Genomic DNA, 26,230 nt, shown 5'->3' on the forward strand with positions numbered 1-26,230 from the left:
TGGGAATATAGTCCGTTTCATACAGAGCACAAATCTCATAAAAGTGTTTCCCTTTTTGCTTTGGATACCAGGAAGCTCAAAGGACAATTCTGTCACCTGTAATTCATAGGCTAACCAGACATGTATCAACGTGACTTGTGCTAAATCTGGACCCTGCTTTATTAATTTTCCCTCATATATATATGTTAACCTAATTCCACTCACGACTTAATGCTGTCCTTCTGCATTTTATACATTTTTAAAGGCCAGTTCAAACCCTTTGAGAAACTGAGTGACAGAGATTTTCAGAGAGGCCATGTCTCTATCAACTAGTGGAGGCTCCTGCACAGACATGTAACTCTGGTGTCCAGAAGGCCAGCCGTCCTCAGTGGTAAATGCCAGAGGCCAGTGTGACGAGCTGGAGTGGATGCGGGTGTGCTGGTTAGGTCCCTAGCCGTCACGGGAAAGCACACGCCTACCTTCCTCCTCTACAAAGCCTCCTTCCCAACAGCTGGGCCGTGGTGTTCCTGTGGACGTAAGGGTCAGCCCGCGTCCAGCCGTGCCATCTGCCAGCTCTGTGCACGGGCGCGGGGTGTGGCCGGTGAGCCTCTCCTTTGGCTTCTGTCCACTGGGATGTAGTGGCCTCTCTCTCAACTATTGTGACACAGCACTGACACAGAACCGTCAGCGGTTATGAGCATTCCCTGCATAGTAGACAGGCAACAAATTCTGTTTTAAATGAGCACTTTAGCAACTCTGGAGGCAGAGATTAGGAGGATCGAGGTTCAAAGCCAGCCCGGGCAAATAGTTTGTGAGATCCTGTCTCAAAAAGACCTATCACAAAAAGGGCTGATGGAGTGGCTCAAAGGATAGGCCCTGAGTTCAAGCCCCGGTACCACACACACACAAATGCCTGGCTTAAAGTAAATGTGGAACAAACAAGTGTACAGTTGTGAAAGTTAGGATCTAAACACTGCAATGTCACGATACCCATATCCTGTTACATTGCTGGCTTTCGAGACAGGACTTTGTCACGTAGTTCAGGCTGTCCTCAAACTCAAGTTCCTCCTGCCTCTACCTCTCAAGTGCTGGGATTACAGGCATGCTACACCATAGTCAGTCTCGTGGTGCTCTTTAGATGATGGCTGCCTGTGTGAAACAGTCTAAAACCTGTCCGCGTATAAGCTGTTTTAGCAACCCCGTGTTATCTCCCTCGTTTCCCACTGGCCCCACAGTGCAGTGAGACACAAAAGCAGAAGTGTGACAAGTTCTGCAGTCAGGAGCTAGATGGCATCAAGCCATTTACTTCTAGAACACCTCTCCCACCAATTCAGCTTGATTTCTGGTGTGATACCTGTCTGGGCCATGGTGGAGCACTGGCATCCATAGCGGCCCACCTCTAAGCTTCTGTCTACGCTGTCCAGAGACCCAGGTGAGTGTCTCCAGAGGCTGGGACGCCCCCTCCTCCGGCTGCTCACCTTAGCTCCCAGTCCCTCTCCTAGTTTTAATTATGCCTTAATACTATGCTTCCTCTGCTTTTTATTTTGTTGTTTGAAGAAGTCTGGTTACAAGTCATGAAGTTATAAGCGCTGAGAAGACCGTGCTAGCCGGAGAAAATGTTAGCCTGGCTCCAGGTAGGTACAGGTGTGCAGACGCCATGAGGGGAAGGTGAGGCTCCTGACCAGATTTCTGCTGAGGCAGAGGAGGGAAAAGAAAGACAGGTAGATAAGGAAGTTGGTTATTTTAGGTTTTTTTTTTTTTTTTTTTTTTGGGTGGTACTGGGGAGTTGAACTCAGGGCTAGGCAGATGCTTTAGCAAGCCTCCGAAAGGAAGTTTTTGATAATTGTTTTTGGTGAAATGACAGTTGCCTCATTAGCAAGATTTTTTGGGGGAAGGATGGAAAACTCTAGTTACAATCTCTTTTTTTTTTTTTTAGTTTTAAGACTTGAATCCAGGGCCTTGCGTGGGAGACAAATGCGTTACCACAGAACTACATCCCTAGCTCACCTGTCTTTTTTTTTTTTTTTAAGGAGCAAAATTATGTCCAGCTACACCCTAAAACATGGATGAACCCTGAGTCTTATGGAGGACAAATTAGGCTAAGCCAGTTGCAAAAGGGTGAGTACTGGAGGGTTCCAGTTCTTCTAGGTTCTGGAGAAGTCAAATTCAGAGACGGAAAGTAGGGTGGAGGATGACAGGCTCGGGAGAGGAAGGAGAAGCAGGAGGTGGTGTTTGATGCTGCAGAGTTTCAGCTTAGAATGAAGGAACGGTTCCACATATGGACAGAGCTAGTGGCACGACTTTGGGGCTATACCAATGACCACCAAGTTTGTACACTTAAGAGTGGTTAAAATGGCTGAGTGCCAGTGGCTCACTCCTATAATCCCAGCTACTTGGGAGGCTGAGATTGGGAAGATCACCATTTGAGACCAGCAGAGACAAATAATTTTGTAGGACTTCATCTCCAAAATAACCAGATCAAAATGGACCAGAGGTGTATAAAGTGCCTGTTTTGCAAGTGTGGAACCTTAGCTCCACCAAAAAAAAAAAAAAAGGTTAAAAAGGCAAATTTTGTTTTGTATATTCTAAAGTGTCACGATCCTCTCACCCCTAAATCCCAAAATCCAAAACAAATTGCACCTAGCTTCTCCATCAGCCTCATCATGGCGACTCATCCACGTCCTGCTCACTTCCCTCCACTTGGCTGTTTCTGGTGCCACTGAGGCCCCTGGATCCACTTCTGCTTCCCTTCAGGCAATGTGTGTGTCATAGGGAAAGGTCTTGGGGCATCGCTTCCCTCTTGGTTTCATTACAAGTGTACCTCACCTACCCGCAGGGAGAGCCAGTACTGGTTCCCTTATCTTTGCAGTTCTGTTAGGAACGTTTGCAGAACTGAGCACCTGAGTTATGCGTGGTGAGACTCGACGAGGTTTGGCTTTGCTGTTTTAAGAACGTGTGGGGCTAACACGACACAATTGACATAAGGGATTGTAAGGAAAGATAGTAAATAACAACAAAAAAACCCAGGTCCCTTTCTTCCTGCACATGGAGGCTTTCAAAAGAGACCCCTATTCAATCCGTCTCTCTTTCAATGAGTTCTGCTGGATTCTCAAGCCATCTGAACCACATCTGTCGAATTCTGATCCAGTTAGTCTGAAGCTGGCTGTTACCAACAGGCTTTCACTTGCGTTGAAATTACGACCAGGTTTGAGGCCCCTCTACCTGCTGTGAAGTCCTGATGGAGTCATCCCAAAACTGTGAATGGTGAGCAAATGCAACTGTCATGGCTTCCTGAAATACTTTTGCCTCCACTGGGAATGTGCCCGAACTCTGTGATCCAACCACGGTGTCTCTTATGCAGCCTTTGTCGGTACCCAAAATATATGCAGGACAAAAATGAGTATGAGAAGAACAGAATGGCCTGTGAGTCAGGGTCAGTGTGGGGTGTTCAGGTTTTTTCTTTTTTTCCTCCTTTGTAGAAAACAAGGACAGATTGTTAAAAGTGCTGATTCCACGAGAAAATTCTTAAGATTTCTGCCATGGGGACAAAAACGAGTAAAGGGTTCTCCAGATCCCATAAATGGGTCCATTTGGCACAGACGCTCCAGGCTTGAATATGGCAGAGAGATGAACAGTTAGTTTCAGCAGTTTTTCAAAGGTCTTGAAAGCCTCAACTGTGATTACCTCTAAGTCACAGCCAGTTGAACCCTAAATTATCTGGCACACAAATGACTATGCGAGAGGTTTCTCAGTGAGAAAAGTGTGAGTGTAACACGAGCACAGTTCTCACTAGAGGCTAGTCCATTATGTAAATTTAAGGGACAGAACTGGGATAATTTCTCAACCTGTATTAAAAGTATTCCACGAGTTAGCTTCAGACTCAAACGGGCTGAGGCGACCTATCCCACAAAGGATGTTTTTGAAAACAACCCCAGCTTTGCGCTGCCTCCAAGGCAGCTCCGTGTGTGCCATTCTGTATTCACACACCCAGGCCCAAGTGCAATTCTGCCCTGCCTCCCAGGTCTCAGTTCAGAGTTCTGAGTTTTTTAAGTTCCATGAAGAAAGCAAGGTTTCCGGAGAGAAGTTAGGCGTGCTAGCTTTTGAAATAACAGTAATTAGATCTCCAGTCTCTAGTATTATGGAACATTACCCACTCTGAACCACGTAACCCTACCCTCCCAGGCTGTACTTACAACCTTGTTGACAACTTCAATCAAATTTACCCCAATCCCCTCTGAAACCTGTGAATTTCAGTAAGTTCAGAGAGCAAAGATGGCTCCTTGATTTTCAGAGATATAATTTAGAAAAGGCAAATAGAATCAGCATTAAATATTTACTAAGAGGCAGTGCACTGAACTGATCGCAATACTTACCTTTTCAAGCTTGCATGCTTGATTTCCAGTTCGTCTTGGATTTCGAGCTATATGTGACAGAGTTCCAGATGGAGCTTTCAGGTGGACAAGGCCTTCGGGCGGGGGACGAGGGCTCTTTTTTGTTTTGCTGTTTCTCACTTACATTCTTTGCTGGAATCCCTCTACAACTTTTCTTCTCTGACGTTCCCACTGTCTCACCAAGTTGCTGAGGGAGCCTGACTCCTGGCTGAATAAGTCATTCTCTGGACAACAGGCAGAAAATCAAGGTTTTCTTCCTTATCTGTTTTATCAACTGGAATTACTGTCTTTTATAAAGTTATAAATATCCACATATTAACCATTAATCCTGCTGACTTTGCTCAGCTCAGAATACTGTAATTGACTTAGCATTTCACCACACCCTCTCCAAGGCAGCACAAGGCTTTATTTTCTGTGTATCAACAGTGTCCCCAATCTTTCATGCTACTTTAGATGTTCGAAGATATTAAAGTTGAAGTTTTGGCAAGGCTAAATATGGTTATAAGAATAGCATAAATCTTACTAAATATTGAATTTTATACCATTTTTCGGTTTATAGAACTAGCTAGTAATGGTGTGTTGGCAAACAAACCAAGACCAGAGACTTTGTGTACAGCCTGTAAATACATTTCCACTTACTAAGAAAGCCATGCCGGCCACCACATTGCCATTTTGTAGGTCTGCCACTCTGGCACCAGAGTTTGACTCTCACCCACCTATCAAGTTACAGTTCTCAGATTTTGCCCGCATTGTAGAGAAATGGGGAAGAAAGAAATTCACTTAAAAGCTCAGTATTCCTGCAGACAGAGGAAGCCCTAAGTGAAATCACATGGGGGGACTGATGGGCCCTTAGCAGGCTAGAAAAAGGAGGCGAACCATGGAAGTTTTACTCTTAGGTGGATGAGTTTGAGTTTTGCTCACTGTTTGTTGCTCTAACTTGTCAACTTTTCAACACATGGAAATTGTTAGTGCAACCCTGTAGTCTGAAATTAGACCCAAGAAGCAAACGAATGTAGATTTAACCATTTACCCTTATCCATTAAAAAAAAAAAGGTCTCTTGAAGAGATGTCCACAGAGCGTCTACGCGCTATCACCTCGCTATTCAGCTCCTGACTTGGGCCATACATCTTTCTATCTGTGAATTTTCACTGTGTATGGTAATGAGTTGTGGGCACTTAAACACTTTTCTGAGAATCAGACTTAAATCTGATTCTTTAAGAATACATCCCACTTGGGCACTCAGGCCGCAACCAGCAACAATTGTCCATGACCTTTAACACTCCTGCTTTGCAAATTAGTGCCGATCATTAATCACACGGAGCTTACATTTTATGATCCGGGGGTCCTTGCTCGCCGTCCTCCCTCCTTGCTCCCCCTGCTCCGCGGAAACGCACATACACACGCACATGGAACGGCCCCCGCCTGCTCTCCACGCTGCCAGGGCGCAAGCACCGCCCTTTGCAGCTCCTGCGTACAGAAGGAGTTTCTGTTGTATATGCCACTAGCTGGGCAGGGCCACGGGCTGCACGAGCCAGAGCTGGGCACCCAGCAATGCCACCGCGAAAGGTAACCGCCCGGATTGCGGCGCCGATGGTGAGGCCGAGCCACGTTGGGCGTCTTGGCTGGAATCCACCTCCACTGCGGAGTTATCACGCGGAAAAGCAGAACAATATGGCCTAGAGCCTGGTGGGAGAAGATCGTATTGCCCCTCCGCAGGCCACAGCTCCCCTGGCCTACGTCACCGCGGATCGCGGGGCGCGCTCCCGGCCCCTCCTCCTCCTCCTCCAGATCCAGCTCCCCTCCCCCTCCCCAGCCCCTCCTTGCCTAGAACCATTAAAGCTTTTTGGGAGTCAAATGAGGATTCTGATTCCCAAACTCAATTTATTGCAACTAACTGAGGACCGGAGAGTAGTTGAGGTGCACAAATGAAGTTTTCGGAACAAAAGCAAAATGAGTTGAACTTTCAAGGCCCAAGTAAACAGCAACAGTGACAGTCGTGTCCTAGCCCCACTCGGCAGAGGAGCTGTTCTCTTTCCCGCGGACCCTTGGCTCTTGATTCTGGAGGGCTTGAAGTATCGAGTCTCCCAATCCGAACCCCAACAAACACTCCCGCAGGAAGTTCGGCGAACGCACACGCATCCGGGACCGCGGGCAGGGTCTCCACGTTGAAATCTGGGCTCGAGGTTCCGCGCCCAGGTGCCGGAGCCGGCTGGACCTGCATCCCGAGCACGTCTGCACGTATGGATGCGTGCGTGTGTGTGCGCGCGTAAACAGCCTCCAGGAGCCCGAGCTGCGGCAGCCTGAGACCTTAAGGAGAGGGGCGACCACGAGCCGCTGGGGTCGTGATTCAGTGCTATCAGGGGAAGGATTAGCTGGATCTGAGTCATCGCGAGCCTCCAGACTTTCTCCGCAGTGTGGCAGAACTTTGTGCTGATGAGACAATAGTGGAGCGTGTGCGTTTCCTACAGGGCAGACCATTCCCGGGCTGGGGGAAGCTTCAGGCCTGCGCCGGGCCGCGGGCGTCCGACCCTCTCCCTGCGCCGCGCAGCCCCCCGAAGCGGGCCGGCGCCGGGGCCCCAGTGGGGCGGGCGCATCCGGGGTGCGCGCGGGCGGCGTGGGGAGGGGGCCTGGCGCGTGGCGGGCCCCGCGCGCCCTCGCGCGTCCCCCGCGCCCGAGCGCAGCTGGCGCGGTCGGTCTAGTGCAGCGCTCGGCTCCGCGCCGCGGGCGCTCGGCTTCACCTTCAGATGCGCGGGGCGTGCGCGTCCTCCTCCCCGTGCCCGCCGCTTCCCCGCCAAGGTAGGGGCCGCGGGGCGGGGGCGCTGCGGGGCCCGCGGGAGGGCGGGCGGGAGGTGGCGGAGGGGAGGCGGGGGCGCGCAGGTCGGGGAGCCCCCGACGTACCCAGGACCCTGCTGGGTGTCGTGGGGTGGGGGCGCGTTGGGGAGTGGGGGGCATGCTGGGGAGGGGCTCCCCGGGTACACAGAGCGAGACTTGGCTTTCCCTGGCGGTAGTTGCTCGACTCTGCAATTCCAGGAGAGAGGAAGATGCAACTTCGGGCGGCGGGGCGAGCGCCCGGGAGGTGGTTTTTACCGCAGTGGAGGGGCGGGGTGGGGGCCGGGGTGGGAGCGCGGAAGAGGCTCTGGCTTTGTACACTTCGTCAAAGGCGACGCGGGAGGAGGGGAGCTCGGATGCGCTTTCCATCCATTAGGAGACAAAGAGCAAATTGCCTTACTTTAAAGTAAAACGCTCCGGCTAATGAAGGTGGGTGATGGGCTGCGGGGCTCTAGGAGCCGCTTCAATTATTAAGGGTTTGGCGGATGGGATCGATGCCTGTGGGCACCGAACGCTGCTGCCTAGGGGACGTGTTTGCGGGTGGGGGTGGGGTGGGGGTGTTCTTACTGGCATCAGCCGGGAGCCTCGGAGTGACCCTAACATTAAAGAAGTGGGAACTCTGGGAAGGGAAGTTCGCTCATGGGTGGAGGCGGGGGCGAGGCCCTCGAAGTGGTTCCGAGTGGGGTGAGGAGGGGGTCTGGGCGGCAGGGACTCCTCGGAGGCGCGCGCTGCCTTGCTGGGGTCGGAGCTGGGGGAGGGGGAGGAATCGATGGCGGTGTAGACATATATACATTACACGTATTTGTGTATCACACACCCACGGTTTATAAAGGGAAGAATGCGGTGGGTGTGTGCTGCGGGGGTGGGGTGGGGGTTGTTGGAAAGGCGCCTCCTCTGCCATTTCCAGGGAGCACGGACGTACTGAATAGTTGTGATCAGTATTTAGATTCAGCCGCCTCGTCAAGTTTTAAAGAAACTTTGTATGAATAAGTTTGTTAAAAAGCCAGCGGAGTGGGGTGCATAAAACCAGCGGTTTATGGAGGACGGGTAGTGTGCGGTGACAATCAGGCGTTGGGGGCCGGGCAGCCTGTGGATCTCTGTAATTAGGGACTCAAGAGAACCAGCCTTTTACCCGAAAAATGCGGTCTGTAAGGCAGCCCCATTTATTATCAGCCTTAACAAGCTCCCCGCAGCAGAGGAGGCTTAGCCCTGGAGCTCTGGGGCTGGGTGTTTGCGTCTTACTCATTCCACTGGCTTACTGATAAAGAGTCTCTCGGTCTCGGGTGTGCAAAGATCAACTCGCTCGGCCCTCTTTTTAAATATATTCATTCTGTGCCTTATTTAATCCAGATGAACAAAAAGCCATTTGCTGCTTCATTGTTGGTTTACATTTTTTGAAAAGGCGACTGGTGTAACCTGTGGAATTTGAAATGCAAATAAAAGCCTGTGGGAGTTGAGGCAGAACAAATCAGCATTTATAAAATGAAAAAGATTTAATGTCTTTGAAATCATTGCAGGGGGAAAAAAAACTGGAGGGGGAGTGTGATTGTTCTGGGAGTGAACTGTGACGTCAGGTCTTTTTGGAAAAGATGTTATTTTTAAGGTCTGAAACCCGGGTATGTAAAGTGCTTACAGGAAAAACAGATCACAAGATTAACATCTGTTAACATGATCGTTTATCTCCAGCCAAAAAAATAGGTCAGTTGTTTCTTAAGGAAACATGTTTGCTGCCGCATGCTTAAATAATAAAATTAAAATAGCGAGTTCAAAAATTAGGGACCACCGTGACATAATATCTTTGAAGAATCATTTTTTAAAATTTCGAAATCACCGAAAGGTCAAAGTTCTTTTTGGGTGTTGAGAACAACTCTACCTTGCGTCCACCTTCCCGGATGACCCCTCCTTATTCGGAGCTCCCTCACCGACTGATAATTTCCCCTTTCGTCCATTGTGGAAGTACGAGATATATTTAAATGGGTTAAGTGGGTATCGTCCGACCCCCACCTCCTTCCACCCCCTCCCCGGTTGAAGAAGGCAAACTCTTTCCGCGTAAATGGCTAACTTTCAGGAGCTCTGCTGTTTTACCATTAAATGAAACGGCAGGGAAGAGAGAAAAAAGAAACTGCCTTGCAAAGTCTCCCTGCCTCCTGGATGTGAGTGACGGCTGTGCCGACCAATCCGCAGCGGTTCTCTCCATCCCGGAGGTAATTAGGGGCGTGTGCGTGTGAGCGCGGGCGCGCGCGCGCGCGTGTGTGCCTGCGCCCATGTGTCTGCACACGGAGTCCGGCCAGCCCCGCGCATCTGCAGGCTTCTGCATTTGCAGATGTGTGATGTAGACGTGGACACGCTTTTATCCAAATCTGTGCGGCTACGTGCGCACGCAGCAAATGCAAGTGGAGACCCGGCCCCCTCCGAATGTCCTCCTGTGGAGAATGGGCTTTAGAGGCACTTTGGGATTCCAATGGAAACCTGCAGGAAGGGAAGGAAAGAGGAACGGTGCGATTACGCTTGGCAGCAGTCGGGGAGTGGAAATGTGCAGCTCATTCCGGCGGGCCAGGCGCGCCGCGGCGCGTTTGGGGTCGGGGTGATGTGATGGAGTGGAGCATACTGAGGACGCGGATTGTGGAAACTGGTGGAACTCCGAAGGAAAGCGAAGGGCAACGTGTACCCTCCAACTTCACTACCGCCTGTTTGCCTGCCGGAATTGATACTTGGTCGGCGACACGTCCTCATGGTCAGTGAAAGTTGTGCTGCCCACCGACGTGCGCGTGCTGCGCCCTGGCTGCGTCTGCCCTGCACAATGGGCACATTCACGGGCGGAATGCGTCACCGGCCACCCCACGCTTCCTATTGACTTAATCCAAGCCGATTTTCCTGGGATTCCACATAGGGATGTGTGATCAGCGTAGCGCGCGCCTTAGGAAGTTCACGGGTCTTCGGGGAGTCCCGTGGGCGGCGATGCTCTCCAAGCACTCGGGCGTTGGTGACCAAGCAGTGATGGGTTACACACCCCCTCTCCGTGGGAAGACCTGTGCGGGGAACCCTGGAGGAACCATGTCCACATACACGGGTGTCTGCGTGCCTGGCCGCGCCGAGGTCACCTCGAGGGCCATGGGGCCACCCACCCCCAATCCCCCCCCACCCGGGTGGTGTCTCCCCTCCCCTCCCACGTGGGCTCATTACTGCCTCCCCCTCCCCCCCAATCTCTGGGAGCTCGCGGCCCGGGGGATGGGCTGGTCGCTGGATTAAATCACGCCAGCTTCTGTGTCTCCCCGAGGCCGCGCGCTGGGGGGTGGGGGGCGCGCAGGCGGCCCGCGGGTGGGGAGGGGGCGGGGCCCTACCTGCCCGCCCCCGGGGCGGGGGCCGCTTGTTGCTTGGCTTCCAAGGGGGAGGGCCGTGGGCGGGGCGGGAAGGGGCGGAGAAGGGGGAGGCCCGGCCCCCCGCCCCTCGGCGCCCGCCCCCCGCCCCCGTCATGTGGAGCGGACGTCACACGCCAGCACTGTAACCCAAGAAGTGAAAGAGACGGGGACCCGCAGCCCAACTTCGCACCGTAACAAAGGCGGGGGTCCGTGCGGCCGGGCTGGGTGGGGGGTGGGGGTGGTGAGGGGGCGCGCGTGGGGGAGGGGCGCGCGCGTGGGGGAGGGGCGGGCCCGGTGGGGGGGAGGGGGCTGGGCGCGCGGCGTGGCGGGGCTCGGAGGGCCGAGGCGCGGCGCAGGCCAGGTAACTGGTTTCTATTTTAAACTTCACTTTGTTCTGGGAGGTGGGGCGGTGGGAAAGGCGTGGCCCCCCGAGGACGCTTACTTAAGTCTGCGCACCTGAGTTGGGATTCCCCCTCCCCCCTGCCCTGCAGGGTCCGGCTTTGAGCCCCGAGTGGCCGGTGGGCGCTCGGGTTGCGGCGTGTGGGTTTTGTGTCCTGCTGTTGCGTCCTCATCTGGGTCTTGGCCCCCCCGAGGGCCCGGAGGGACTGTTTCTGGAAGGGCAGATGTGCCGTGGCCGCCCGGCCTGCCCGGGGGTGCACTGCGCAACAAAGGAGTGAGCCTCGCACCCCGGTCCACCCGGCCCAGCTCGCCGGGAACTTTAGCCCTACAGGAGAAAGGCTTTTCCCGTGAACCTACCATTAAGGCTCAACTCTTGATTAGAGCAGATGAAACATTGATCCGTGTGTGTTGACCGGGACAGAGGCAGAGGACTAGCCAGCTCCCCACTTGGATCTTTTCCGGGTTGTTTTGAACCACCCTATTAATATGGCTGGAGTATTCTGGTTTAGGAATGCGTTACTTTAAGGGTCTAGGCACGCCTATTATTTGATAGGATACTCGCTCCTGCCCTGTACAGAAAGAGCCCATTTTATCATTTGTTCCTCCTTCATTTTCTCTTGCGTTCTTTAATTGTGGCGTCAAAATAGCTGAGTTATTTTTATTTACACAGACCAGCCAGGAATCTGAAAACCAACTCCCCCCCCCCCACCCCCAGTAAAATTGGAGAGTTGGAGTTGAGGCCGCCCTGGTGTGGGGGTGTGAGGGTTGGGTCACTGGAGGAGGACATCTTTAGTTCCGCCAGAGTGACCTCATAGCCGTCTTGAATGGGTTTAGGATGAGCTGAGCCCATTGTGAGACTCGCGAGTATTTTGGTAATTGAATTAGAATTTTCATGCGTTAAGATACAAAGTGGGTCTAATACTTTCTGATTTCACTAGTAGGTCTTTATTTTCTTACACTTGCTCATCCGAATATGCTGAAACACTCAGAGCAAATTAGCATTCTTTTAAAGAAAAAAAGCAGTCCCAATGGATTTGTAATAAAGCTAACCAGAGGAACAGGCATGCCTCTTTAAAACTAAATCAACACCAAAGTAGTGTTCTTGGTAGCAACTCCCTGTTTCCAGCAGTGGGGAGAGAAGGGATTTTGCTGTTTTGTATTTCTGAAAGCTCTTATCATGGCACGTGCGCACACACTTGAGGGTCCAAAACTTTCATTCTGGGATGCGTACCCAAATTACTGATGTCCTTAGAAGAGTTTCCCATTGTTATTTGTAGACAGTTTTTAGAAGTAATTAATTTAGACATTAAATTTTTCCTACATTTCTAACTTTGCAGGGCGTCCCAAAGACCAAAATGCAGTGAACTGAATGCAAGAGGTCCTCACAAGCAGGTCACAGTTAAAAGCACTTTGTGTTCCTTCCATAAATGAAACTTTTAACTCCATTTGCCTTCGTGGCTCCTACCAGGACATATTTGAGTTTTATAAGTGAAGCATTTGATGTGATTAAGTTTAGCAACAATTACATGAAAAAGGAGATTCCTTACTTTGAAGTGAGGAATACTCCTAACAGATGGCTTCCAGTGTCCCCAAATGGAGACAATGATAACGCCACCGAGCAATTTAAGTTGGGTTTAGTCATGGATTGTTCTTGAAAAACCAGTGCTCAGCTTTAGTGGGTTGTTAGGGATTTTTATTTATTCATTTTCCAAGGGTATGTGTGGGTCTGATTCACAATTTACCAGAAGGAGTCTTCGGAAAAGAGTTTGGTGGGGGGTGGCCACAAGGCTGGCGAGAGGCTGTGTTTAGTTTCAGCTCTCTTATAGCTCAATGCCCGGGAAACCGGACACTGAAGTGGAAGCTGACCACGGGCTGCAGGAGGGAGCCCTGCTCTTGCCGTGTGCGGTGTTGCACTGTTTTGTGTTTTAGTCTACCCTCGGCTTAGGAGAGAGGGATATGCTAATGACCTGATTACAGGAGGCATTTGCTTGTGGTATAACTGCCTTTCTGTTGAAGAAAGCCTTGCTGGGCGCGGGCAGGAACCACCTCTCAGCTTCCTCTTTGGTTTTTGATTGGCTGAATTTGCCTGGAGTCCTGCAGTTTCTACAGTGATAGACATGGGTAGAATCATAATTAATAGGAGGGAGAAGAAAGCAGAAGAAACTTCAGATCATTGCATAGATACTGGCATGGCAGACATTTGAACTTGGAAGTAGCATTCCTTCCTCAAAAGCAGACGGGCACGGCACATGCAGCGTTCATGCATTTTAGTGCGTGGAGAGGCTGTCCTGACACAGTCCTTTAAAAAAGCATGTCTTTGCTGCCTGATCCCTTCTCGGAAGTTCGGAGGACCCTCATCTGACTGAGCAATGCAGGAGGGTCTCACAGAGCTGGGGGGCACTGCTCCCAGCCCACCCTTCCTCCTGGGGTTTTGTTTACTGCCTTACTGCCATCCAACAGAAAGGCCTCCCTGGGCTGCTCATGAGTGCTTATGACGTGGTACCTTTGACCTTTGCGTTCACATTGTTAAGGTGGAGGCACGAAGGATTAATTGCATTACTGTGCTCAGCTCGCAGGGCTGGGGAGCCTCCCCTCCAGTGCTGTGGGGGAACCGCATGTCACTTGGCTTTGTGCTTCCCTGGGGAGCCCCAGCAGCAGGGTGCAGGTCTGTCCTGAAGGCTTATCAGGCAGTGGTTGCACTCTGAGGCCTCTGGCCTTGGGGCCTCTTGGAGGCAGGCATGGTTACAGACTGGAGAAGCCCCCAGGTCCAGCCTGCTCTGGTGTGACCATTTGGGCTCCTTTCCTGCTGGATTGCTGCCATGGGGCTCTCACCCCGGCCTTTCCACCCCACTGGCCAGAAGCCCAGCGGCAACGGCCTGTTAGGGTTTGAGTGTCCGTGGGAGCCGTAGAGGAAGCAGCATTTTTCACATTCAAGCCCTGGCCTCTATTCTCTCTGGTCCCAAGGAGCAAGCGAGTTTGGGGGTGGGGGAGGTGGACATTTCTCTTTGATAGAGGGTGACCTCTGCCCTGAGTGAACTGGAGAGGGTAGGCGTGGATCCTTCTTATCACTGGAAGGGAACGCTGATTACCTTAGAATTTTCAGGAATTCTAAAAAGTTGTCAGAAACCCATTTCAAGAAAGGAATCACATCCAGTGTTCCTGTGTGTGAAGGATTTATTAATAAAATTTACCTTATGGGAGGAAGAATAAAGAAAGACTTTTGTCCAGGTCTTTGAAAAACATCTTTACTTTAAAATTAGGTATATTTCCAGTGGACTGGTGCACATTGCCACTTGCAACTGCCTGTTCTGGCTTCTTTATCCCCTGCCTCTGGCCACACGTGACACCGGCAGCTGTGGCCTTCTCTGCCAGAGCAGGGCTGTCGTGTTTGTGTGCAGAATGAAATGCTTCCCTGTGCACCCATCTGATCTGTGAGGAAGTGTAATTTTGTGGCTCTCAACATGTCTTAAAAGTTGCTTTCTGCAAAAGATCGGGCGTTTACTCTTCAGTCCAAACAGGACTGGAAATTACAAAGCAGAGTAATTAGAATTGTAGTTATTTTTAGAAAGCAAACATGTGAATACATGTTAAATAGTGAGTAAGACACAACGTGGGGACTGAAACTCACCATCCACAAGGCAGCTAAGCACAGGTTTATTCTGGTGGATTTCCTGGGGTTTTTTGTTTTGTTTGTTGGAGTCAGGAATTTAATCAAGTTGTTTCAGTCAGAAAAATTACTCCCAGAAATAGATAGACATTCTCTAGGTTCAGAGTGCTGTTCACCTGCCTGGCTGTTTCCGTGCATGGCCCCGTCCAGCAGGTGTTTGTACCTGCAGAAACAGGTAATCTGTTTCTGGGTGTCTCGCCTCCCCCACATGCCCTGGGGACCTGCTGGTGGCAGCAGCCTCCTGCAGGCAGCGGCCCTGTTGTTTCTGCTCATTTAGGGGATGGGGCTCATACATGAAGACAGATAAAAGGATTCCCTAATAACTTGAGGTTCTCTGTTAAAACTTAATTTCTTGTTAATGGCTGAGAAAAGTTTTTCAGTGTTTTAGCATTTACCTCTTCCCACGTGAAAGTAGTATGGGACAGTTGTTTGGAATTTTTGTCTTTTGTGTCTGTCTTTGCCATATGGTACTGTTTAATCTATATTGCATGAGCGAGCTGAGTAGGGCTGTGCTAGGCATTGATTTATTTCGGCGTTCGAGAACATTCTTTGAAATTTAGTACAGCCAGTGATGGATCCTGCCTTGTGCGGAGAGGCTGTTTGTGGCTTTCCCGGCTTCTTACTCAGCTGGTACTTAGGGCTCCCGAGCAAGTTCCCTGTTTTCCTTTGCCTTGAAGGAATTTTTGTGGGACATAGTTTGCCATTAAGTGTTGAGTGATTGTGTTAATTCACAGAAAACGCAGAGGCAAATGTGAGTAGTTAAAATTCTGCTGTTTCTGGTCAGAAGGAGAGTCACTGTTCAGTTCCTCGTTATTCTGGCCATTTAAACCAAGAGTTAAAAATTAAGTTTGCTTTCTTTTTTTTTCCCCTTAAAGATTTAGCGGTTGCCAGGTGCTGGAGCTTCATGCTACTGCTTTGGAGGCTGGGATTGGGAGGATTGAGGTTTGAGGCCAGTGTAGGTAAATATCTTGTGAGACCCTCATCTCCAAAATAACCAGAGCAAAATGGATTGGAGGTGTGGCTCAAGTGATGTAGAGTTCCTGTTTGGCATGCCCGAGGTCCTGAGTTCAAACCCCAGTCTCACAAAAAAAAAAAAAAAAAAAAGGCATAGCTGTTTTTTCCCCTTAGAGCATGAATGGATGAACAGATTAGATTCGCAGTTCCTAGTCTGTTTTTAGTTTTTGCTTTTTGGCAGTACTGGGGTTTGAACTCTGGGCTTTGTGCTTGCTTGCTAGGCAGGCACTCTACTGCTTGAACTATGGTCCCCAGCCCATTTTGCTCTGGTTATTTTTTGGGATGGAGTTTCACTTTTTGTCCAGGCTGGCCTGGACTGCAGTCCTCCTATTTTCGCACCCCGTCATGCCTGGCTTTTTCTGTTAAGATGGGGTCTTGCGAACCTTTTTGCCCTGGCTGCCCTGGAACTTCCATCCTCCCCATCTCAGCTTTCCGTGTAGCTGGGATGATGGTACATCCTTTTGTTGGTTGGGATGGGTCTTCTTGTGGACTCTTTGCCCTGCTTGCCTCAAACCGAGATCCTCCCAGTCTCAGCCCTCCCATGTACCAGGACTATAGGTGCATAGTTTACTGGTTTTGCTAACACTAACTCACTAGTTTAGTGAACTTTCGCGCTGTTGCGGAATTACCTACAGACATTACTGACGTTCTCATTTACGAATCTGCCTTGTTTACTCATTTGTCCTGTCTCAGGAGGTCATTAACACAGCGTCACAGAAGGTCACCTTCTGTATTCGGTGTCCTTTATGACTGTGCAGTCACCAGTGCATTTGTACCTCTGGATGCTTTCTAAATAGTGATAAGCCTACTCTTTCTCCTGCATGCAGGAAAGAAGTAAACAAATTGAGACTCAGGACTGTGACTGTGCCACTGAGGACCCGAGTGGTGGCCGGACGCCTTGCCTTAGGGGTATGAGGTTTACAGTGATGTTGTCAGTGTCACAGGGAACACTGCCAGGCCATCATTCCTTGGCGGTCATATTCCCCCAAATTCAGACAAGGTGTCCCAGCACTCCCCTGTGTCTTTAGCACAGCGATGGCTGTTGTCCCTTTGAGCACCAGCAGGACATTTTAAGTGAGCATTATGGTGGTGCGCACAGAACAAACCCAGGTGCCGAGTGGCATCCTTATGTATTTATTTCTCAGAAATGGCCGTTTACTTTTAGAAACTTAACAGGTGAGGAAGGTAATCTCATTTTTGAACCAACTTTAAAACCGTGACCCTCAGTAAATAAATGGATTGCCGACGTACGAGCTCTTGCCATAGCAACGTAAACTTGGGGACAATTCTGTAGAGTCATGGGATTAGTGGTTTAGTGCAGGATTAAAATTAGCCTCTGTAAATTACCCTGGTGACAGAAAAGCAGAGTTGCTAATGGTTTTACAGGAAGATTGGCTTATCAGTCATTTTCTAGGTTGATGGAAGATTAGGGCCGCTCAGAATGTGAACTTGAGAAAGGAAGGTTAATTTCCCTGATACGTACACATTTTTAAGAATCTGCCTCCGAGGTCGAGATTTGGGATTTTACGTGTGTGTGAGACGATTTACAGCCGTGTTACCCGTTGTGTTGCCCAAGCCAAGGGCGGTTGAGAGGTGTGCTGTGGGCAGCCATTCGTGGGAGTGGTCACCCATTTTGGAAAGTGCCTTAGGTCTTTAGGGTCGAGGCTCTGGTGTGTGCTCATATGGGGTGGGTTTTACTGTTTTTGCAGGGCTGGGGATGGAGTCCGGGGCTGTGCCATGCAAGGGCAGCTGTCTGTCACTGAGCTAGGCCCCAGTCCTGGGGGAGAGGTAAGGCAACTGTATCTTCCTGCTCTGAGCAGGTTAGTGCGGCTGTTAGCTGCAAGAGTATGGTTTACTTTTTTCATCCATTAATTAGTTTATTTTGTGGTACTGAGGTTTGAACTCAGGGCTTTGCGCTTGCTAGGCTGGTGCTTACCACTTGAGCCACACCTCCAGCGTGTTTTTTCTTTTTAATTGCTCAGGAGTGCTAAATCCACTTGATATAATGACTATAGGGAGAACATTTGCTTTCATGACTACTTACACTTTTTGCAAACTTATCTAATTTTTGTGTGGACTTGTTTTGGAAGGTGATACTGCACTGAGCATCCTGTCTTCCCCAGTTGCAGGAGACTTAGTGACTGCTGGGAGAATCCCAGGGCTGTGCAGGCGTTGACGGGCAGAGAGATTTGCTGACTCAGCCAAGGCCACAGATGGGCTCAGTGCAGGCTTCTATGTAGTTCAGGCTGGCCTTGAACTCAAGATCCTCCTTCCTCAGTCTTCTGAGTGCTGGAATTAGTTTAGTTTTTCCTCCCTCCCTTCCTTCCTTTTCTTTCCTTTCTTCCTTTCTTTCTCTTTTGGTAGGATTGGAGTTTGAACTCACAGCGATAACAAGCAGGTGCTCTACCGTTTGAGCCACACCTCCAGTCCTTTTTGTTCTGGTTATTTCAGAGATGTGGTGCCTCTTGAAGTATTTGCTCGGGCTGCCTTTGAACCATGATTCTGCAGATCTCAGCCTCCCAAGTAACTAGGGCTACAGGCGTGAGCCAGTATCACCCAGCAGTTTAGTTTTCTTTATAGAAAACCAAAAGTTGGCCTCAAGGGAGTCAGACTTGGTGGCTCACATCTGTAATCATAGCTGCCTGGGAGGCAGAGATCTAGAGAATTCCGGTTTGAGGCCAGCCTGGTAAAATGTTAGTGAGAACCCCATATCAACAAACAAGCCAGGTGTGGTGGTGTGCATCTCGAATCTCAGCCATGCAGATGCCACAGGTAGGAGATTTGCAGTCAGAGGCTGGCCCTGAGCAAAAATGCAAGAGCCTATCTGAAAAATAAAGCAGAAGGGCTGGGAGCTTAGCTCAAGTGGTAGACTGCCTGCCTAGCAAGTGCGAGGTCTCGAATTCAAATCCCTGTACCACCCTTCTCCCTCACCCCCAAAAAAAGCGAAACAAACCTGAGTTGAGTACGAGGTTGCTGAGCACATGGAAAGGCTGGGTAGTGCTGCAGGGTTCGCTCTGGCAGTTTACAGAGAGCCACTCGGATCACCTGTGCTGCTTAGCTCTGGCTCCAGGGAGCAGGAGGAGTGTTGGCTCTGGGTTTGTCTCTGCACGGTGGCGGTGGCAGTGGCGGTAGGGTGCTGGTGCGAGGACTGGGTGGGCACTCCATCGCTGGCCCTGGCAGCACTGCAGGACTCAGCCCAGCAGGAGAAAGAAAGGCCTGGCCTCCACCAGCAAAGCTGTTGGCACAGATTCCAGCCCAGCCCTGGGCCAGGGCACAGACTCTGGGGGGACGCAGGGGTAGCCACCGGTAGCTGCGTCGCTTGTTTGTTTGCTGCGGTAGGGGCAGAACCCAGTGAGCTTTGGCATGTGTCCCTAACCCCACAGTGCCACTTCTTAGGGGAGAGAGAATGTAGAAAGCAAATGACCAGCATGGACTAAAGAAAAAAGCCCCCCAAGAATTGTGGGGAAAGGAGTTGGCCGTTCTGGCGGAGAGCCGGTGTCCTCATCCCCCGGTGCAGAGTCGCACAGACCCGGGCGGGGTGCGACCTGGAGCGCTGGCGTGGGTGGCCCTCAGTGGGGTGAGCAGGCAGGGCCAGGGTGGGACGGACCTGCTGAGGAGAGGAGCGGGGGCAGCCCAGGTGGGGAGCCGGCCAGCTCTGGTGGCCACGTGTCCCTGAGTTCCTCTCTGGGGCAAGCACACAAGGTGACAGGAGGAGAAGGGGGTGTGGACGGGAGCCAGCCGAGCGCAGGAAGACATCTCCTCTGTTCTCTGAATGGCCGCCCAGACGCCACCGAGGACTGGCGGCCTTCTCTCCGGCTGCCCTGGTGGGGTGCGTGTGGACTCCTGCAGATTTGTAACTGTCGAGTTGGGGCGTCTCTGCTGAGCCTCTCTGGGAACCTCGCCTCTCCTCGGTGTGAGCAGACATGGCTGACGTTCTGGATTTTTCTCTTCGGGGGAGAAGTCCCTAGAGTGAGACTCAAATTTCGAATGACATTTCGTTTCTGAAGGGGCCTGCGCCGAGGCCTTTTCCGTTATTTACCTGGTAAATTTTGCTACTTTCGTAGACATTTCTCAAAATACCTTATCCCAGGGTCAGCTAAGAATGGCAGAGACACTCCCTCATGTAGTGACCGTGGACTCGATCTCGGAGGTGCTGGGGAGAATTTTTGCAAGCTGGTGGCTGAATCCAGTTGTGAGTGTGGTGGTGAGCGTTTGCTTCTTGATATGTCTTTGTCCCTTTAGGGTTGAGGGCACTTAAGGTCGCACGTTAAACATACAGTAAAATACAAGTCAGCGAGAGGATGGGGAATGGGCACTGGGCCAGGACGATAGGAGAAATAAGAGGACATACACAGGCCTCGAGGTTCCTTCCCGAGGGGACACGTGACCCAAAATGGGGAATCCAGGCTTTCTGGCAGCTAAAACAAAAAGTGAAACATGGCTGCCATTATTCGTGTGTTACCTTGGCCACCAGGGAGAAAGCCACACCAGTCTTCTCCATTCGTAGCACCCAAAGGAACCTCTGGCCCCTGGCTTGTCCGCACCGGCTGTGTTTCTGTATGGACTCGCCTTGGGTGACGGTCTCAAGTGCCGATGGGGCTTTCAGAGCTGGTTCCTTGTAGCTCTTCTGATGCCCAAAGCCAGGGTCGTAAGGGCAAAATAGCCCAATAAAAGCGAAGCATTGAGAGCTCCTTTTTTGACTCAGCATGGCAGTCTGCTTAAGTCTTGAACATGACTGTTCCTGGTTATGTTAGTAGATGCCTAACTTGGTTACCAGCTGTATTCCAGACTTTCCAAAATGGGAAAGGCCCCCGGAGCAGTGGTCCAGTGAACGTCTGTTTCCTGGCAGACCTTATTGGGTGGCCACTATTCAGTTCTGTCCTTTATCATTATTTATTTGTAACAGCCTGAGGAAGTTGTGCCTCCTTTCCCATGAGGATTTAGACCAGCACTTTAAGTGACCTGATAAAGTCCCATTGCGAGCTCCTCCAATGTGGTGACCTCTTGGGATAGCTCCTTGGGTCTGTGGTCCTCCTCCTGCTTATGGAAAGTGTTCATTTTCATCTTGGTTTGAGTCATTTGAAATAGTAGAACTTCAGAGGTCACAGTATGGAAGTCTGGTGTCAGCCTGGCCCTCTCCCCCACTTTCTAGGCCCTCTCTCACCAGGAGAGACTGCGGGCCACAGTAGCCATCCATCCAAGTGGGGCCGGCTGGCAGCACTTCTGGGGACCTCAGTCTGGATGGAGCCTTCTCTGCTGTGAAATATGCCAGGGCCATGAGCGGCCACCAGGACGGTCTAAGGAGGAGAAGATGCAGGGGGACTTGGGTCAGGCCATCCATGCACCTGGGAGCCTTGGTCCTGCCCATCCTGGTGACTTATGCCCCAAGGGGACTTGTGGGTTCGGGGGAAGTCGAAAGGGGCCTGAACCCCACCCTCCTCACCTGTGGAAACCTGGGTCTCTGTGTGCAAAGCTTTAAGGCAGGAGGAGTTGGTGAGGTTTTTCTGCAGAGGAAAAGGCCAGATGTGAACTCTCCTGGCAGGGGAAAATGACTGTTGGAGTGACTCCCTGTGGCCTTGTAGCATGAACGCACCAGAGACAGTGTGCCAGCACTGACCGAGTGGATGCCCTTTATTTGTGGGCTGTTGAGATTTGAATTTCTTATAACTTCATGTTTCACAAAATATTCTCCTAGGAATATTTAATAGTACTCATGTTTAGAATGTCAGCGCATTCTTAGCTCATAGGCTGTGTAGGCACAGGCCACAGGTGGGACTTGGCTGGTGGATGCTCTTTGCAGAAACATTGCACTCGAGGGAGTGAGAGTGCAGGCCGCATCTGTGACTACACTTTCTAGTGACCACGTAGCTGGAGGTGGAGGGGATCAGGTAATATTACCGTTAACAGCTTGTTTAACACTTCTGAAATGTTTCTTGACTTGTGACTGGTGTAAGAATTATTTCTGTCCTCTGTATGCTGAGCCTTTGAAACCCATGTATGCATTGTACCTGCAGCCCACGTGGTGTGGACCAGTCCTCTTGACTGCTTTGTGGGACAACTCAGACCTTGGGGGTATAATGGTCCCTATTGTGACCATAGTCATGCCTGGTGTGAAAGCCAGTCAGAAATCACCCCACAAGTCCCTCTGTGTCTGTTCCCTGCTACTTGTTTTCAGTCAGCAGACTGCGTTACCTTTGAAATACCCGAGGTGGCCCCAAGGAGTTGAGGGAAAGAGGTTCTTTCATGACCTCAAGATCTGGCCAGGAGGAGCTGGAGTGCTGGTACTGCTGGGGCTGGGACACTGAGGGAGACCGTGGGGATGGACCAGGAGGCCAGGGCCTGGTCTGGCCTGTTTAGATATTTCTGTGATTCCAGCACCCGGGCCCCCGTCTCTGATTTCTTAATTGAAGCATGGTAATTAGGCAAAAAGGAATATTAGCATGGTAGACACAGCGTCTGGCTTGTGTGACTCTGGCCGGCTGCGAGTGCCTTTACTCCCTCATCCGTGAAATGGGCCGGAGTCCTGCAGCGCTGGGGAGGGAGCAGACCCTTTGCAGCCAAGCAGTGGCAGAGCAGGTGGTGTCACCTGTGGAGGCCGACTCAGGAGCGCTTCAGAATCCAAAAGGAAAATAGTGGTGGCCTGCCATTACTCTCTTCCCACACAGTTTCCACAAGGCTCAGAATTGTTACTAGGGCTGGCTTGACATGAAGGAGCCAAGTGCAATTGGGGTTGCATTAATTTTTCTCGCTCTTTGCTAGAGTTTGGGTCATGATGTGTGTGTATTTCCTTCCTGCATTTTACATCCAGCATTTAAACTGTGGAAGGAGATTTAGTTAGTTACTTTTTTTTTTTTAATAGATTTAAAAAAATTACCCGTTTCCTTTAAAAAAACAGTGGTGGAAATTGCAGTTTAATTCATTTAAAGTAGATGTTAGCCCTAAATCTGATTTTTTTTTTTTTTAAATAACGTGCTACGTTGTTTTAACCCTTTCGCTATAAGAAGCAGATTTGCAAGACATAGAAACTGCTAACTGTACTTGGGCCGAAGATACGCCTGGACTGGAGTTGTCGTGTTCCTGTGTAAGTCACTGGGGCAGAATATGAGCAAAACCCTTCCCTGCACAGGGCAGGATGGCTCCCCGAGATTGGGGCTTCACAGGTCCTGCCCCACAGTGCACCCCACTTTCCTCCCAGGCCCTGCGGATCTGAAGTGCAGTGGTTGGGTTAGAAACCAGTGCACTTTGACCTCTGTAGCAACCAAAGGTGGCAAACATGCTGAAGTATTTGGGGATTTTTACTTGGGATGTGTATTGTAAGGCAGCCCTTTTGTCTTTTCTCTTCAGAATGACTGGCTTCTCACCAGTCTTTTACAAATAGGGCATTACAAATAATAACTAATTACTATCGTCATCCTCTTCCTCCTCCTCAACAAAGCCAGTGACTCAAAGCAAACAAAACTCTTAAGAGCCAGACACCAGCGGCTCACGCCTGTAATCCCAGCTACTTGGGAGGCTGAGATCAGGAGGACTGCGGTTCAAGGCCAGCCTGGGCAAATAGTTCTCAAGACCCCATCTCCAAAATAACCAGAGCCAAGTGGACTGAAGGTGTTGCTCAGGTGATACAGTGGGAAGCCCAGAGTTCAAGCCCCAGTCCCACCAAAAAAAAAAAAAACCTAAACAAAATCTCCCTGGAGAAGTCTTTGAAGAGGTGTCTTTAAGGAGATGAGGGTTAAGTGCAGGGCATGAGTTTTTGTTCCTTTCAACAGTATTTTTTGATATTTTTGTTATTCTTGGGGTACTAGGAGTCGATGCACAGTGGGTCACATCACATAGGAGAGTGATGCAAGGGAAAAAGAGTGACTCGAGTATAAAATGGCTCGAGAATTTCTTAGGAAGTGCCACAAGGTAGGCACAGAGTCCCGCCCTGGCTTTTAGGATAGAGTTAGTGTAACCTTTATCCCATGTGTCTCAAGACAGCTGTTCATTTGGTTAATTTGGTGTGTCACTTTTTGAGGTAGACAGTTAAATTGCTTCCTCAGCCTGGGGCTGGGCCTGTTCTTGGATGTACACACTTTGGGTCACCATTGTTCCTGCTTGTAAATCCAGACATTCCAGCCAGCAAGTTTATTGCTCTGACTGGGGGGTCAAGTTCCATTTCTGGCTGTTTGAACCACCACTGAGCTTGTTTCCATAGGGAAAATGATGTTGACACAGCCGAGAATCCTTGTTTTCTGTCTTGTGGAATTGCAGCCTCACTGTTCGGAAAACTTGTCAGGCTCCCTAACGTGACATCGACCAGCATTAAGCTGGAGTCGCAAGGTCCACATCCATACTGTTCAGCTAGCACGGAAAGTGCTGTCTGTCTGTCTCTGTTTCAAGGCTCAGCCAGACAGGCTTTGGACCCGTGCAGATGCGGGCAGAAGACCGTCCTGCCGTCGGGGTCAGCGTTCGCCAGCGATGGACCCGGCATGCTTCTGAGGGTTCGGAAATGCACGAAACGCTGAGTTACAGTTCACCCTTGCCTGGGAGGTGACTTCAGCTCCGTAGTCAGTCACCCCCAATGGCCGCACATAGTGGGGGGCCAAGAGCTGAGGCCGCTTCTGCCCGGTCCTGAGGGTTACGGTTTTCCACTGCCTTAGGAGCTGCCGAAAGTTCAGATGGGACTTCGGTGTCACGTAAGTTGAAGTGTTCTGATTAAAGCACCCCCTCCTTAACCAAACCTCGACTGGTGGGGCTCAGTGGCAGACGGGACCGGCGCTCGGTCATCCCTGCGGGCAGAATTTCCTCCAGATTCCTTTGAAGGGCGCTTTGTCGCGGATGCTTTCAGATGTCTGAGGTTGGAACTCAGTGGCCTGCGTCCTGCCTCTAAGTGAGAGGAGTTACAGGAGCTGAGCGTGAGCTGCGTGTCCCACAGGACCAGGCTGTGGACTGCTCCCGTCGCTGGCCGCGGGGTTCCTCCAGCGCCATCGTCGCAGGCAGCGAGTACGAAGCCACCCCGTCATTCTGGATGCCAAGTAATGTCGGCACCCGCAGCCCGAGTCTTACTGTCCTTCTTGCCTGAGAGGCTGAAGAGGTACTTTGCTTTTAAGACGGATGCAGAATTCAACAGTAAGATACATACAATTCACAAAAGTGAGACACGCAAAGTTCACAGAACGGCAGGAGGTGCAGCCCCTTTGCTCTGGTTATTTTTGAGATCGAGTCTCACTTTTTGCCTAGGCTGGCCTGGACTGCTGTCTTTCTGTTTCAGGCCTCCTGCCCATTGCTGAGGTGACAGGCGTGCACCACCATGCCCAGCTGCTGGTTGAGATAGGGTCTCATGAACTGGTTGGCTGGGCTGGCTTCGAACCTCGGATCCTCCTGATCTTAGCCTCCCACGAAGCTAGGGTCACAGTGGTGAGCCGCTGGTGCCCAGCTCAAGATACAGTGCTCTGCTGACTGAAAAGGTGTGGTGGTTGGGGATTCTTTATGGATAACTCATGACTGGGTTTTCCAAACACAAATTTATTTTGGGAATTTATTTGTAACTAATACATAGGACAGCCTTCTCCAGGCCCAAATCAAACTGTGACTTTTCAGACAATTTTGCAAAATGCCTGCACCGTAAAGCCTTCCTCGTCCTTGCCCCTCGGATTCCCTGCACCGTGAAGGAAACTGCATTTCGAGGAAGAACATGTTGAACGTTTCAGAGCCTGGAATGCTGTGAACTTTTTTTTTTGGAAGTTTCTTCACTTTTTGACCTCTGTGTCAGTCATTCTTTTGGACATTTAAATTTATTAGCGTAATAAATGCAATAAGGCTTCTGATACCTTTTTTTTTCTTTGAAGCTGTACTGGAGCTTGAACTCAGGGCCTTGTGCTTACTAGGCAGGTGCTCTACCACTTGAGCCTCTCCTCCTACCCTGTTTTGTTTTAGTCATTTTTCAGGTAAGTTCTCTCATTTTTTTGTACAGGGCTGGCCTCTGACCACGATTCTCCTACATGTCTCCTGTGTAGCTGGGATTACAGGCATGCACTAGCATGAACTAACATGCCTGGCTTGTTTGTTGAGATAAGTTCTTGCTAGCTTTTTGCTCAGGTTGTCCTTGAACTTCAGTCCTCCTAATCTCTGCCTCCCAAGTAGCTTAGATTACAGGCAAGGGCCACCATTATTTGGCTGATACGAACAAACACTTTTATTGTCACAAATTAAAACGGTACCATGTTTATATGAGTTGGTCTGCAACTAATTTTATTTTTCATGTAATATCACAACCTCACCATTTTTAAGTGTGCATAGGGCTGAGCTGTGTGTACACACCCTTGGGTTCCACATGCCTGGAACCTGGTGTGGCCAGAGCACAGCCCTTCAGGGTGTATTTGGCAAAGAGTACACTCAGGAGGGTGCCTCACCTGCGTCCCCATGCCACGGAGGACCTGCTCCACATGTCCGGTTGGTGTCATTGGGTTGTTGACAGTTTCTCCTGGTGTGTAGCGGGGGGTGCTTGCCCTGACACACAGGTGTATGCACTTGCATTGGTATTTATTTAGTTTTCCTGGAGAGGGGTTTCGGAATGGAGGGAATTTTAAGGATAACTACCGTCAAATTCCCA

At 50.5% G+C, this 26,230-nt stretch overlaps 1 protein-coding gene and 2 long non-coding RNA genes across 10 annotated transcripts in view; 2 read left to right on the forward strand and 1 right to left on the reverse strand.

Annotated features, from left to right (window-relative positions):
• The window catches only part of LOC141422440 (uncharacterized), a 43,934-nt gene extending 37,838 nt beyond the window's left edge, over positions 1-6,096 (reverse strand). The window contains exons 1-2 of the long non-coding RNA XR_012446968.1: positions 5,698-6,096; positions 4,353-4,594 (exon numbers count right to left, since the gene is read on the reverse strand). This is a non-coding gene — a long non-coding RNA (uncharacterized lncRNA). The remainder of the gene's footprint in view (positions 1-4,352; positions 4,595-5,697) is intronic.
• LOC109681070 (uncharacterized) lies at positions 1,268-3,643 on the forward strand. Its single transcript, XR_002211870.2, has 3 exons — positions 1,268-1,411; positions 1,537-1,613; positions 2,010-3,643. It is a non-coding gene; the product is annotated as an uncharacterized lncRNA (long non-coding RNA).
• Positions 6,097-6,241: 145 nt separating the features above from the next.
• Znf516 (zinc finger protein 516) overlaps positions 6,242-26,230 on the forward strand; it is a 113,178-nt gene continuing 93,189 nt past the window's right edge. For 3 of the 8 annotated variants that reach the window (XM_074069622.1, XM_074069616.1, XM_074069623.1), the window contains exon 1: positions 10,661-10,765. The gene's annotated coding sequence lies outside the window, so the exon portion shown is untranslated. Of the gene's footprint in view, positions 6,825-7,064; positions 7,168-7,529; positions 7,630-8,800; positions 9,935-10,660; positions 10,766-26,230 lie in introns of those variants that run through there. The other 5 variants (XM_074069620.1, XM_074069617.1, XM_074069619.1 and 2 more) reach the window with 5 other exon arrangements.

This window comes from Castor canadensis, chromosome 4 (assembly GCF_047511655.1).
Source record: "Castor canadensis chromosome 4, mCasCan1.hap1v2, whole genome shotgun sequence".
In the NCBI taxonomy this organism is placed as follows: Eukaryota; Metazoa; Chordata; class Mammalia; order Rodentia; family Castoridae; genus Castor; species Castor canadensis.